This window comes from Cupressus sempervirens, chromosome 11 (assembly GCF_028749045.1).
Source record: "Cupressus sempervirens isolate cs-2001-9-10 chromosome 11, ASM2874904v1, whole genome shotgun sequence".
NCBI classification, from domain to species: Eukaryota; Viridiplantae; Streptophyta; class Pinopsida; order Cupressales; family Cupressaceae; genus Cupressus; species Cupressus sempervirens.
This window is the reverse complement of record NC_143128.1, coordinates 121,654,713-121,667,961: the sequence shown is the minus strand read 5'-3', so window position 1 is coordinate 121,667,961 and position 13,249 is coordinate 121,654,713.

Sequence of the window (13,249 nt, the reverse complement as noted above, 5' to 3'; positions counted from 1 at the left end):
TTTGTAGGAGCTCCTAGAAAGAGTACTAGACAACGGAGACAACCAGCCAAGTTCAATGACTATGTAGCATTAGTTAGTCAATTGGTAGATAATGAACCTTATAGCTATTAAGAGGTTACAGAGCATCAGGTATGGTAATATGCTATGGTTGAGGAGCATTCCTCAATAATGTAGAATGATGTGTTGGAGGTAGTTCCTAGACCAACAGATAGAGCAGTAGTTGGATCACACTTGATCTATAAGATAAAGCACGGTGCAGATGGTAGCATCGAGAAATATAACACAAGGTTCGTGGCCAAGGGGTTCTCTCAGAAGGAGGGAATAGACTATGAGGAGACATTTGCTCTAGTGGCTAGGTATACTTCTATATGAGATGTGATCTCATTTGCAGTATAGATGGGATGGTAGATCCATCGAATGGATGTCAAGGTAGTATTCCTTAACGATGAGTTAAAGGAGGAAGTATACATAGAGAAACTAGAAGGCTTTGTAGCACACAGCATAGAGACCCACATGTGTAGATTGATTAGATATGTTCGAGGTGAAGGTATCAGGTTGATGGGCTATACTGATGCAGATTGGATAGGAAGTACAATGGACAAAAGGAGCACTTAAGGGTGTTGTTTTAGTTTGGGATCAGGAGTTGTATCTTGGTTCAGTAGGAAGCATAAATCCATGGCTTTGAGTTCAGCAGAAGTAAAATACATAGTAGCTAGCATGGAAACATGTGAAGTTATATGGGTTTGGAATTTGTTAGTAGCCATGTTTGGTTAGAAGGTTGAGACTACCGTGATACACTACGATAATCAGAGTTGCATCAAGTTGTCTGAGAATCCATAATTTGATGATAGGTCTAAATATGTAGATATTAGATATATCACTTCATTAGAGGTTGTGTAGAATGGGGGTTGTTCAGCTACAGTACATACCTATGGAGAAGTAGGTAGTAGACATTCTGACAAAGGCATTAGGGAAGGAAAAATTCATCTTCTTTAGAGATAATTTGGTTGTCATGCAGAACAACTTCCTCGCTAAGAGGGAGTGTTAGTTGTAGATAGCTTGGATAGATGTTCGTCCACATGAGATTAATTGGCAAATAATTGTTAAGAGTTAGGATAATTATTTGTTAATTAATTGAATCCTTCTAGAAGCCACTAGTAACCTATTGGTTAGGTTGTTTTAATCAAGAAGCAACTAGAAACTTCTTGGTTAGGAAACAACTAGAAACTTCTTGGTTGAGTTGTCTTTATCAAGAAGCAACTAGAAACCTCTTGGTTAAGTAGTAAAGAAGGGGGTCAAGGGAGGCATTTGGAGAATATAATAGAACAAAGAACAAAAAGAGTTGTGGAAGCATTTGCAATGTTAGCAAATGAGTTTGCAGCGATAGAAAACAGTCTTTCAGTGTTAGCAAGGGTGTAGTTATGGGGTTGGGGATAGTAGTGGAAAATTTTAGCACGAGAAATTAGGAGGTTGTCTGAATTCTGCCGGTGAGAGGCAAGGAATTTTGTATCTCCTAATTTGCTAGAGTTAATATATTTTCCATCTATAGAATTGGTTTTCCCTTAGGGATTTTTCTAGGGACAATTTGTCTAAAAATATTGTGTTCTCTGTGTTCTGAATTTCTTTCTGTATTTTATTGGTGAAGTTGAAGTTGTGTTATTTTTTGAAATTAGTTGTGAATTTGTTTCTAGTAGTTTAATAATCATTTACTATAGGAGATTAATAATCAGTAACTGCAATAGTGTTAATTATCACATTTTTGGTAATAGTAGAAAGACTTGGTGTGATGAGGAAGGAAACTTTGTTTGGTGTATATTCAATTTAATTATTGTTTATACAATTCGCTATTCACTCCTTATTTAGTTTAATTGTTGTGTATACATATCACTATTCACTCCTCCATGTTCTTTTGATTTTCTAGTTTCACTAATGATATTGTTGATTCAATGGCTTGGGAACTCTTAATTTCCAACTGCATGTCTCACAATGATTGAATGATAATTTATTAGTTTGTTGACTTAGTCTTTGTACATAGTGTGTTTGTTGAATTTGCCATTGATATTCCTATTAATGTCACCCTTGTTCCATGCAATTTGCCTGTCTTAGATTTAATGATTGTGTGATTCGTTAAATTTGTGATCTTTTAATGAAGGTTGTGTACGAATCTGTTGTCTTGATCGTTGATTATTAACTCTCTTTTTCGGGTTCCCTGCTACTATATCCTCTCTTAATCATTTGTATTTTTCATAAATTAATTCTCTTCTTATCTATGTAACAATCCCTTCCTTGTTCAATTCTAGTCATATGAAAAATAATCATTCTCATGTCCACCTGTTATGTCTATTCTCTGCTAATTCATTTGCATGATTTTTAAATTATTATTTCTAAATATTGTCTTCTCTTCCCAGGGAATGCATTTGATCTTTATCTTATATGTTTAATTTTTAGGATAGCTTAGTTTTTAAGTTTCTTATTTATAATTGAATTTTTAAGATTAAATATGATGTCATATTTTGTTGAGGTGTATGAATTAATTCTATTATGAATTTAGATACAATAGTTATATAAGAGATGTTTTATTCATTTCTTAATATGATATTAATTATTTTGTTTAAGTACTTTTATCATACCATTCATAGTTGATATTAATTTAATATCTTTAAAAAATTGTAACAATTTTAATAATTTTCAATTTTTTAGCATAGTATAGTTATATATATTTTATTTTGGTTGATGTGTAGAAGGAATGTTTTGTTTGCATTTTAATATGTTATATGATTTGTTAAAATATACATTTTATTCAATTAGAGTAAGCATAGCCTACAATACCAATTTCAATGTTAAAATTCTTAATGACTTATTATGAAAAATAATAGATTGTAATTTTATAAATGTCATTAGAATATATTCAACTATCTCCAACATTTCTTTTATTGAAATTTTATTCAAAACTAATTAAATATATTCAAATATTATAACTTAGATAAAGAATTATTTCCTTTAAGAAATAATTGTGTCATATATTATCTCCTTTATTTATTTGTAAAGAAGAAAATAAGATCTTTTTGCATGTAATTTGATAAAAATATTTTTTCATTTAGAAAATCGGTAAAAATATCATTATTATTATAAAAAAAATTAAAATCTTAAAAATTGATATTTTTTTTCAAATATTTGAAATTCAAAATTAAATGAACTTGTATGATATAAATAATTATTAATAAAAAAGATAACATTTTTATAAAATATATATTAATTAAGAAATATTTAGATTATACACATCATCACCGATATGTATACTATCTCCATCTAACCTCACCAGTCATAATATGACGTTAGAAACATTTTACATATAAAAGAATGCACTATTGTGAACCATTTTCATACTTAGACAATTTTTCTGAGTACCAAAAAACTAAGTACCTTTATTTCAAGGTTTACTACAAGTATGTACATCATGTGTTGCCATTAATGACAATATTTACATATCTATATATAGCTAATTGTCAACAATCTCCCCCTTTGGCATTGGTGGCAAAAAAGTAAGGAAAATTGGCTAAGTAACAAAACTTTACTGAAATCTACATTACTTATCATATATTACAAGTACTTCATATTACAAATGCTCCATATTAAAAATTCTCCCCCTTTTGATATGATTACTTACTATAATTTTCTTCTACAACTTCTTCCCCTTTGACATCAATGACAAGGTCAAAAAGTCCAAAAATTATCAAAAAAAGTTCTGTCTACTGTCCAAAACTGTCAAAACATTATGTTTTGTTGCTTCAAGCTAATATTATCTTCATGCAATCATCAAAATTTATCTTCAAATTGTTCATACCTTTCTCCCATGTGTCCTTTGCTACTTCGATAGAAGTGAGCATTGCACATTAGGCATATGATGCAATCTCAATTGTATTAAGGTCAGAGTATGTAAAATTGGAATAAGTGTCCTTTGCGTTGACACATTCCTCCAAGTGTCTCTCAATAGCTGATGTCTTCAGAGCAATAGACTCTCTGAATTCTGATAGTCTTCTCAAAACTTGTTCTTTATCAAATTGTAGTTTGTTGATGTCAGAGTGAACACCAACAACTTGTCCTTCAAACTCATCAATTTTGCAAGAGGGTTGATGTATCTAACGGGTTAGAGCTTCCAGCTCACTTAGCTTCCCTTGAATCTTGTTATCCAACTCTATTGTCAACTTATGAGATAAAGTACATTTGATGTACAGTACCTTGCCAACATGGTGACATTTTCAAAGTTCCTTGACACAAATATCAAGACTCATCAAATCATTCTGAATATTTTGACAAATGGTGCTAAAAAGATTAGCATCATGTGAAATTTGAGCCTTAGACTTAGCAACATTCAACGAATTTGTAAACTCATCATCAAATGATTTTACAACTGCTTAAACTATTTGTTCGGGGTCTTTTTCTATATGTTTGGTTGAGAGGGTGTTGTGCAATCTGTTAGTCACCTCCATTAATGCTCTTTGTAAACTATTGACTTTTATGTTCTTCTCAGTCAATTTTGTCAAAGATGAGATCAAGTCAATTTGATCATCATCATCACTTGTAAGGTTAGTGAGAGATATAGGAGTGGATGACCTCGATGCTTTCACCACATCTTCCTCTTGTTTCTTCTCTGTTGCCTTCTTTGATTTTCTCTCTTCTTCTTTTTCCTCTCTTTCTTTTCTTTTCTTTTTCTTTTTCTCTCCTCTTTTCTTCTTCTCCTCCTCAAGAAATTTCAACTTCTCTTCTTCAACTTTTTTCTTTTCTTCTTCTACTTGTCTTTTCTCTTGTTCAATCAGTATCAACTGATCTTGGATATCTCCTGAATAAGATTCAAGCTAATTGAACGAAACTTCATCAATGTTAACAGTAATATTTGTTTGATCAATCTACATAGTTTCACCACTTGCTGATACTTCCAAAGTTTTCTCTATAGTTTTAGGTTTTACCTTTAATTCAATCATCATTTGATTGATGGTTGCTATAGTTTCACTTCTTATTGATTGATGGTTGCTATAGTTTCACTTCTTATAACATTCTTTTCTCCTCACATGAACAAAAATGGCCCCATCTTACTTTGCAAGTAAGGTGCTTGTTTCTTCAACAATTTCTTGCTTTCATCTTCATCATCTAACTTGTACATAGTTCTTAGCATTGACTTCCAAAGTTCCATGTCTTCTTCATGAACTGGTGCCTTCTTAGATATGAGTTTGTTATAAACTTTTTGATTCATCATGCATTTAATACTCTCAAGTTTCAATTTATTAAGAATCATATATCTCACAATAGAGATATCTATTTGTTCCTTCTCAATATCATTGTATAAATCATAGAACGTGTTCACTTGCACAAAGTTTCCTTCATTGACAATGGTTGTGTTGATTTTCTCTATCTTTGGTTTCCATGGTTGCCTTGTCTTACCTACTAGTTGCCTAGAAATAATAACCTTTTCTGGTTGTTTGACTTCTTCTTCTTCTACTTCTTCCTGGCTAGAATCTTCAATTGTCAACAATTCCTTATTCCTTTTGCCAGGTCCAGTAGCTTGTTTCTTAACTCTCTTTTCCTTGTGAGTCTCAACTTCTACTAACCTCTCAAACTTCCTATTAGGTTTACTAGGTTGCTCTGCTGATACAACAACATATAGAATGCTCTATTCTATAGGAGTTTCTGCAATAGATACACCAGATGCTTCACCAATTGATAGGGGTGTCAGATACATCATACCTTGTTCACCAATGTGTTTTAGTCTAGAGATCATTTGTATTACTGCGTCTGACTCACTTTCTATCATACCAACTTCACTTAGTGCTTTCTTCACCATAGTCTGAACTTTCTTGTGAGATGCTTTCTCTAATGATGCCTGGTAGGCTGACTAAGTTAACTCCTCATAAGTTCCAAATTTGTATAAAGCTTGATCTATTTTGGATTTTAACATTAAATCAATGTAACGAATAGCTACATCATCACTCATCTCATACCCTAAGGGATCAAGAAATGTTTCCCTTGGTTCTATTACTTCAATATAGGTCAAATTTGTATCCACCATAAAACATATATCATTCTTAAATCTATCAACAATTGCAGGGGAAATTATGAATCTCTATTTCATCTCATTCTAAAATGTCCTCATAATCAGATTTCTGTTGTCCAAGATTTTCTCTACAGGATACCTTCTACATATTAGAGTAATTATTTGTTTGCACTTATTAATTAAATCACTTTGATTTAATTAATTAAGTTGCCTATTACTCTATTTTGCTTAAGCTATCTTGTAGGTGCATTATTAATTAATTATTAATTAATAATGTGCAACCTAGCTTTTTAGTTTAGGGTTTCTATCTCACCTTTATAAGGTTGAGACTTGTACTTTCTTATTATCTCTTATGCATTTTTCATTTGAGAGCAACTTTTCTTCTATCTCCATTTTTTAGCAAACCCTTGCCTCTTCTCGTCTTTTTCTTTTGTGACAGGTTTTTGCATGCAGGGATTCAAAGGCTTTGTGGATTTGATTGGCTTATTTTCTCAAATCCTTCATGGTATTAGATCCAGATCTGTTGTAGCTTGTTCAGTGTTTCAAGAAAAAAGGAGAACAAGGGTTTGGCAGATCAGATCTGGTGTTTTTTCAGGCTTTTTCTGAAAAAACAGGGGGGTCACTGATTTTCAGAGCAGTTTGAGGCCAAATAGACCTCATGGATGGATTCAAAAGACGTCAAAACCCCCGTTTTGATATAAAATTTGTCTGATTTGGACAACGTTGATCTGGGAGGCAAATTGTTTTTGTCGTACAGGGTCGTACGGCCTCTGCACGCAATTCGAGACGCAAAAAATTGCAAAAAATTAAAATTAAAAAGTGGCACTTTTTGCCGCGATGGTTAAAAAAAACCACCTGCGGTCACTAAGACCGCTAGCGGTTAGCGGTAACCGCCGGCGGTCCGCTAACCACAGCGGCTCCCGGCGACCGCTGCCGCTCTGCAGCCTCCGCCGCCGGTGGCGCCGCCCACCCACCACCGCGGCCACCAGCGACTCCGCTGCTTTCCTCAGCTCTGCCTCCACCCAGTGGCGGCACCTTTTTTTAATGAAGTTTTTTTGTTTTTTTATTATTTTTTATTAAAAAAATAATTTTTCATGCATTTTCAGAGGCCCTGTTGGTTTTTTCTCCGTAACTTGAGCATACGGACGTATTTTTTCAATCCGAAAAATGTGCCAGAAAGCTGGTTCTGAGACGGAGATGAAGGTATAGGTGTTTTTTATTTTTGATGCAGTTTGGTTTCCTGTTTTGGCAGTCAAAGCCGGATGTTCTGTTTTGCACTCCGGGAGGCGTATCTTGAGCTTCTGATCTCCGATTTTGGACTTCTTTATATCGTTGGAAAGATCTTTCTGTGCTCTTTCCATTTATGCTGGTTGTTGTTCCAGATTCTATTCTAGGCACATCCTATTTTTTCTTTTGTGTTTTAGCATTCTGGTGGATGTCCTGATTGTTTCAGGTCCGGGGATCGATTTTGTTGCTTTAGTTGCTTCGTTTTGGGCTCTACCTTCTGTTGTTTCAGCCTTATGTATTTTCTAATCATTTTTGATATTCATTGTAAGCATTTTTATGCAACGCACTGAGATAAAGTGCCACTCTTGCGTTTCGGGATCCTTTTCATCATTGTGATTCGTTGTACTCACACTATTTTATAAAGTGCCATGGGGGGGATAGTTGTTTGCCGCTTATAGGCCCTCTTTCTCTTTTTTCTCATTCAGTGTCGATGACACGTGCCTTTATTGGTGTCTGTACCTCACTCTTGATGTGTCTGGTTCTTGTGTTGTAGGAGATTTTTTTGGCCCACCTTTTCAGTTGCCTGTCACCTCACCTGCATTAACGGGGGGTTATATTGTTGTTCTATGCTTCTTTGGTTGATGGTTCATTGGTGTGAGCTACATATTTAGTACCTAATCCTACATACTAGGCGATTGCAGTGGCTGGCTACCTATGCATTTCGATGAGATGGATCATCTACCATATAGACACGCTCGGTTCGTGCCTTCTATTTCCATGGAGGTTCTACAGATCAGCATTTTGACAGAGTTTTACGGTTCTTCATGCTTCAGTGATTCTCTTCTGATCTCTTTGTTCCTTCTTCTGGAACATTCTTTGCTATCTCTTTTTGGAGTAGGGTTTTTGCCATGTGGTTTTCTCTATTTCTCCTGTTTATAGAGATTATGTTGTGATTGGGTACCTGATCAGGCCTTGTTGCCAGGACCCAATTTTCCTGCTTTCATAGCTGTGCTAGGTTAGCTTACCTCCTGAGCTTCGCTTAAGGGGGGGTGTTAGAGTAATTATTTGTTTGCACTTATTAATTAAATCACTTTGATTTAATTAATTAATTTGCCTATTACTCTATTTTGCTTAAGCTATCTTGTAGGTGCATTATTAATTAATTATTAATTAATAATGTGCAACCTAGCTTTTTAGTTTAGGGTTTCTATCTCACCTTTATAAGGTTGAGACTTGTACTTTCTTCATTATCTCTTATGCATTTTTCATTTGAGAGCAACTTTTCTTCTATCTCCATTTTTTAGCAAACCCTTGCCTCTTCTCGTCTTTTTCTTCTATGACAGGTTTTTGCATGCAGGGATTCGAAGGCTTTGTGGATTTGATTGGCTTATTTGCTCAAATCCTTCACTACACGCATCTGTTCTCTTATCCATAGTGCATCTTTCACTGCTCGTAATATCAATAATTGATAGAAATAGAAATCTCTTAAGTACATGAAAGAAAATGTGATTAATCAGAGACTGAAATCTAAATACACCATTCTTAGTCCTCTTAATGCTTTCCAAATTCTCATAGTGTTGTACTCTCATGATCTCACTCAAATTCACTTATTCTTTCTCAACACAAATTTTATAAGATGTATAAATGAAACCTTTTGACAACTCATCACTTTTAGAACTTGTACAAAAAGAATATGCAATAATTATTCTCAAGAATCTCACATCATGTTGTCTGATGGTGCTGATCACCATTGCATTATCATTATAAACTGCTTTGGTGTTAAGTTCCACCTTCTTCTTAACTAGTTTCTCTCCAATGGGTACACTGCCTTGCTTACTAATACCAATAACCTCATGTATAAGGTTAGCAGAACTATCAACTACATCTTCTCCCATCCAAATCTTTCCATTGTGAATTCTGCTTAATATAATTTGAGACCACTCATCGATATCAAGTTCATAGTAAAAGCAATATCTGACTAAGTCTAAATCCTTCATATGCTCATATCCAAATTTTACAGTCATATCATGATTGAAAACAATTTCCATGTCCTTGTTCATGAATTCACTTCGAATAGTCTCAAATTTTCTAGACAAGTAGCTTCCTACATCTTGCAAATATACTACGTTGTTTGGAGTAATAGATAAAGCCAAATTAGGGTTTTTCTCTAAGGTTTTCACATGAACAACCTTCACTTTGGGTCTATGAACATTCTCAACATTTTGAACTACTAACATATCCATAATTACTCCAAATATGAATTTATCCAACAAATTTTGCACGAGAAATAAAAATACCTTTTTTGAAGTAGGGTTTTTCTCAAAATCGTCTTTACAAATTGCTTTTGTATGCTCCAATCTTCTAAAATGTTTCATAACGTGGAAATAATTATGTTTTGTACTTCTTTTATCCAACTTGAACTTGAATTAATTGCATATTTTGCTAACTCAAAAAAAGTTGTTAATTACTTTCCAAAATCAAGTATCTACTCAAGATCATATGTCCGATCTTAAAATGCTACCTGAGGATAATTATAGCTTCCATCCATCATAAAAATGCTTCACAAAACTTCGCTTCATGAATTTCACTTTAAAAACATAGATTCCATCTATTGTTATAGAATCAACCTTCTCTATTTACAACAATAACTCTTATTTCCTTCATAATTTATTACTAAAAGCTCCAAATTCCAAGCGAGCTTAACCACATGCTAGACTCATCTAGATACACCTTTCCCCAACCTCACTACTCACAGTTCTATCTCTACCTAGAGTTCTGAGTTCTGTTGTAAGCTTAATTCAACTTAGTTGAATCAAACTCAATTCCTAACTTCAATTTTTTTGTCTCTGCATCATCTAACTTTTCCTTAGAAATGTTTAATCCTTTTACAAATGCTTCATCAAGTTCTTCTCAAAGTTCACTAACTACATTTATCTTGTCTTCATTGTCTTTCTTAGTTCCAAAGTTGCTTTCATGATTCCTTATGTTATTTACAAGGTTTCTTCCACTGTTGCTTTTGTTCTCGAAGTTTCTTTCATGATTCCTTCTGTCATTTCTGAAGTTTCTTGCATTGTTGCTTCTGTCCACTCTACATTATTTTGATGTATGTCTAAAGTTGTTGCATAACTGACATACTGAGGTTCTGCTTCTAGGATTCTGTTGATCAATAGGTGCTCGACAATTTCAAGCTATGTGTCCAAATTTGTTACACTTATAATACACGATCTGCTTTCTTTCATCAAAAGGTCTTCTTTCTCTTGATGTTCTCTCATTAGATCTTCTTCTATCAATAGGGTTAATATTTCCTGACATTCTGTTATTCCTTTTATCATTATCATATTTAGGCTTCTTACAAATAATTGCCTTATGACCCATACCATGACAATTATGACAATAAAAATTCATAACATGATTAAATGACTTATTTGCACAATTTCTTTTCATATGACCTATTTCATTACATGAAAAAAAAACTTACCTCTAAATTCATACCTGGTTTCCTACGGAGATTCTACTTGCTTTGGTTCATCCAATTTCTCTGTTTCCTTCTCTAGTCCAATTTCTTTAGATTTATCAGAAGATTAACTGGATTCAGTCGTATCATCAGATTTATCTTTTTCTTTCAAATTTGATCCACTTTCAGGTTTCTTTGAGTACATATTAAATAGGTAACCAAGACCAGTCTTATCTAGGTAGGTCTTTGTATCAACATACATTCATCAAGCTTTTCTCTACTAGAATAAATCTTTGCAAGTTGTACCTTACTTTGAGTTAGTTCACATTTCACAATAGTGTTGTACTTATGAAGTTCTTCATGATCTATTGTTAATGCTTCAAGCTCAAATGTCAACTCTGCTAGATTGGTTCTAAGATCTGATGTCCACAAATATATATTGATATATATGTTCCTTGTTAGAGGATGGACCCTCTTAGGAGTCAATGATAAAATTTAGTATATAGAGTCCTTGTTAAGAGACTTTGAATCCCTATTAGCAAATTCCAACCTTGTTAGGAGTTATAGTATAATGTATGCAAGAAGAGCTCACTGCCCAAACATGCACTTTCAATTACAAGAAGAGCTCACTGCCCAAACATGCACTTTCAATTACAAGAAGAGCTCACTACCCAAAAAAGTAACTAAACTTTAAGTTTCTCAAATACAAAAGTATAGATGTTATAACTTTTTATCAGTTGATCTCTGACCTCAACTCGATCTTGGATCATAAAATTAGGTTCTCAAAAACTTCACATGTATTGCTTCACAAAAAGTTTACATATCACTTTCACATCATAAAAAATGCACACTTAACCACACAAGATATCATTTGCATAAATACCATGCCTATTCACAAATTTTTGCTAGGTCGACTAAGACCATAATATACTTTTCCAACTTAGATTAAACATCTAGGATGTCAGCCCTAATTGGTCAAGTAATTATTTTGTAAACAAAATAATTCCTTTACCTTTCATTTTGATGTCCTGTACATCTTAATTATCATTCTTTTGTATTGCCTGTACTAATGTCTGAGATTATACACCTCATCACCAACATGTATACTATCTCCATCTAACCTTGCTAGTCATAATATGGTGTCAAAAATATTTTACATATAAAATAATGCACTGTTGTAAACCATTTTCATACTTAGACAATTTTTCTGAGTACCAAAATGCTAAGTACCTTTATTTATGAGGTTTACTACAAGTATGTACATCACGTGTTGCCATTAATGACAACATTTACATATCTGTATATAGCCCATTATCAACAAAAACAAGTTTAGTACCCTGACTTGTGACATGGGAAGTCCTTTGTTTGATGATATTATTTGTCTCTCATTCCTTAGCAAGCCAATATGCCTTGACTTGAGAATTATAATGGTAAGGGAGACCCTGTTCATCATGTTAAAAAAATTTAAATCTTTTGTAGTGATTATGTTCACAATCATAGGATTTTAGCAAAGTAGTTTGCTCAAACTTTTCATGACAAGGCTTTACAATGGTTTTATTCTTTGACTCCTTATTATATTCATTCATTTCCTCAACTTGATAATGCTTTTATTCAAAAATTTCAAAACAACATTGGCCTGCAAGTGTCTTTGACTAATTTGATGCATTGTAAACAAAACTCTAAAGAAAAATTGACTAAATTTATTGGTTAGATTTAAGCATTTGCATGCTCAAAATTTCTATCCTATTCTTGATATTGATATTATAATGTATATTTATTTCAAATTTGCAAAATGATATTAGAGATAAGATTATGCTTACTGAATTTACTTCTTTTCAACAATTTTGTGCAGGACTTCATCATTATCAATTACAAGTGAGTTAATTTGAGAGCACCACTCCAATGGCTCATGTTCTTGTTGATAAAAGTGATGCTACTCCTAATCCAAATAAAGCTAAAAAACATAACAACTATGTCAAGATAAACAAACAAGAAAATGCAGTTGTTGATCAAGTTGTTGTTGCATCTTACAATTCCACTTATGCATCCACTGCTTTTCGATTGAATCATACATTTACTCCTCTCTCTGAATCTTACATTCTATTATGAATAGGTCGTTCACTACTAATATGATTACTTTACCTCTTATTCATCCCATTTTACCTACTACAATGGTGGCTAAATCTTTTGACCTGAAAGCTTTTTGTCAATATCATCGCCAGAATGATCATGATACCGAGAAATGTTAATCTTTAAAACATAAAGTTCAAAACTTAATTGATTCTAATGCTTTATCTGTTGATATTTTTGATGGTAGTGGGAATAAGTTTGTTTCTCCTCCTAATCAAAATTTTCAAATCTATATGAATCCTTTACCTACACATGATACTAATACTATTGTTCAGCCATATTCTATAGATATTGTGTATGATTTGAAGATGGATGATCTTAATCATGTGGTTAATCAAGTGGAGAATGTGGTTCAATCTATATCTCCACCTCAATCTCAACCTCTACTT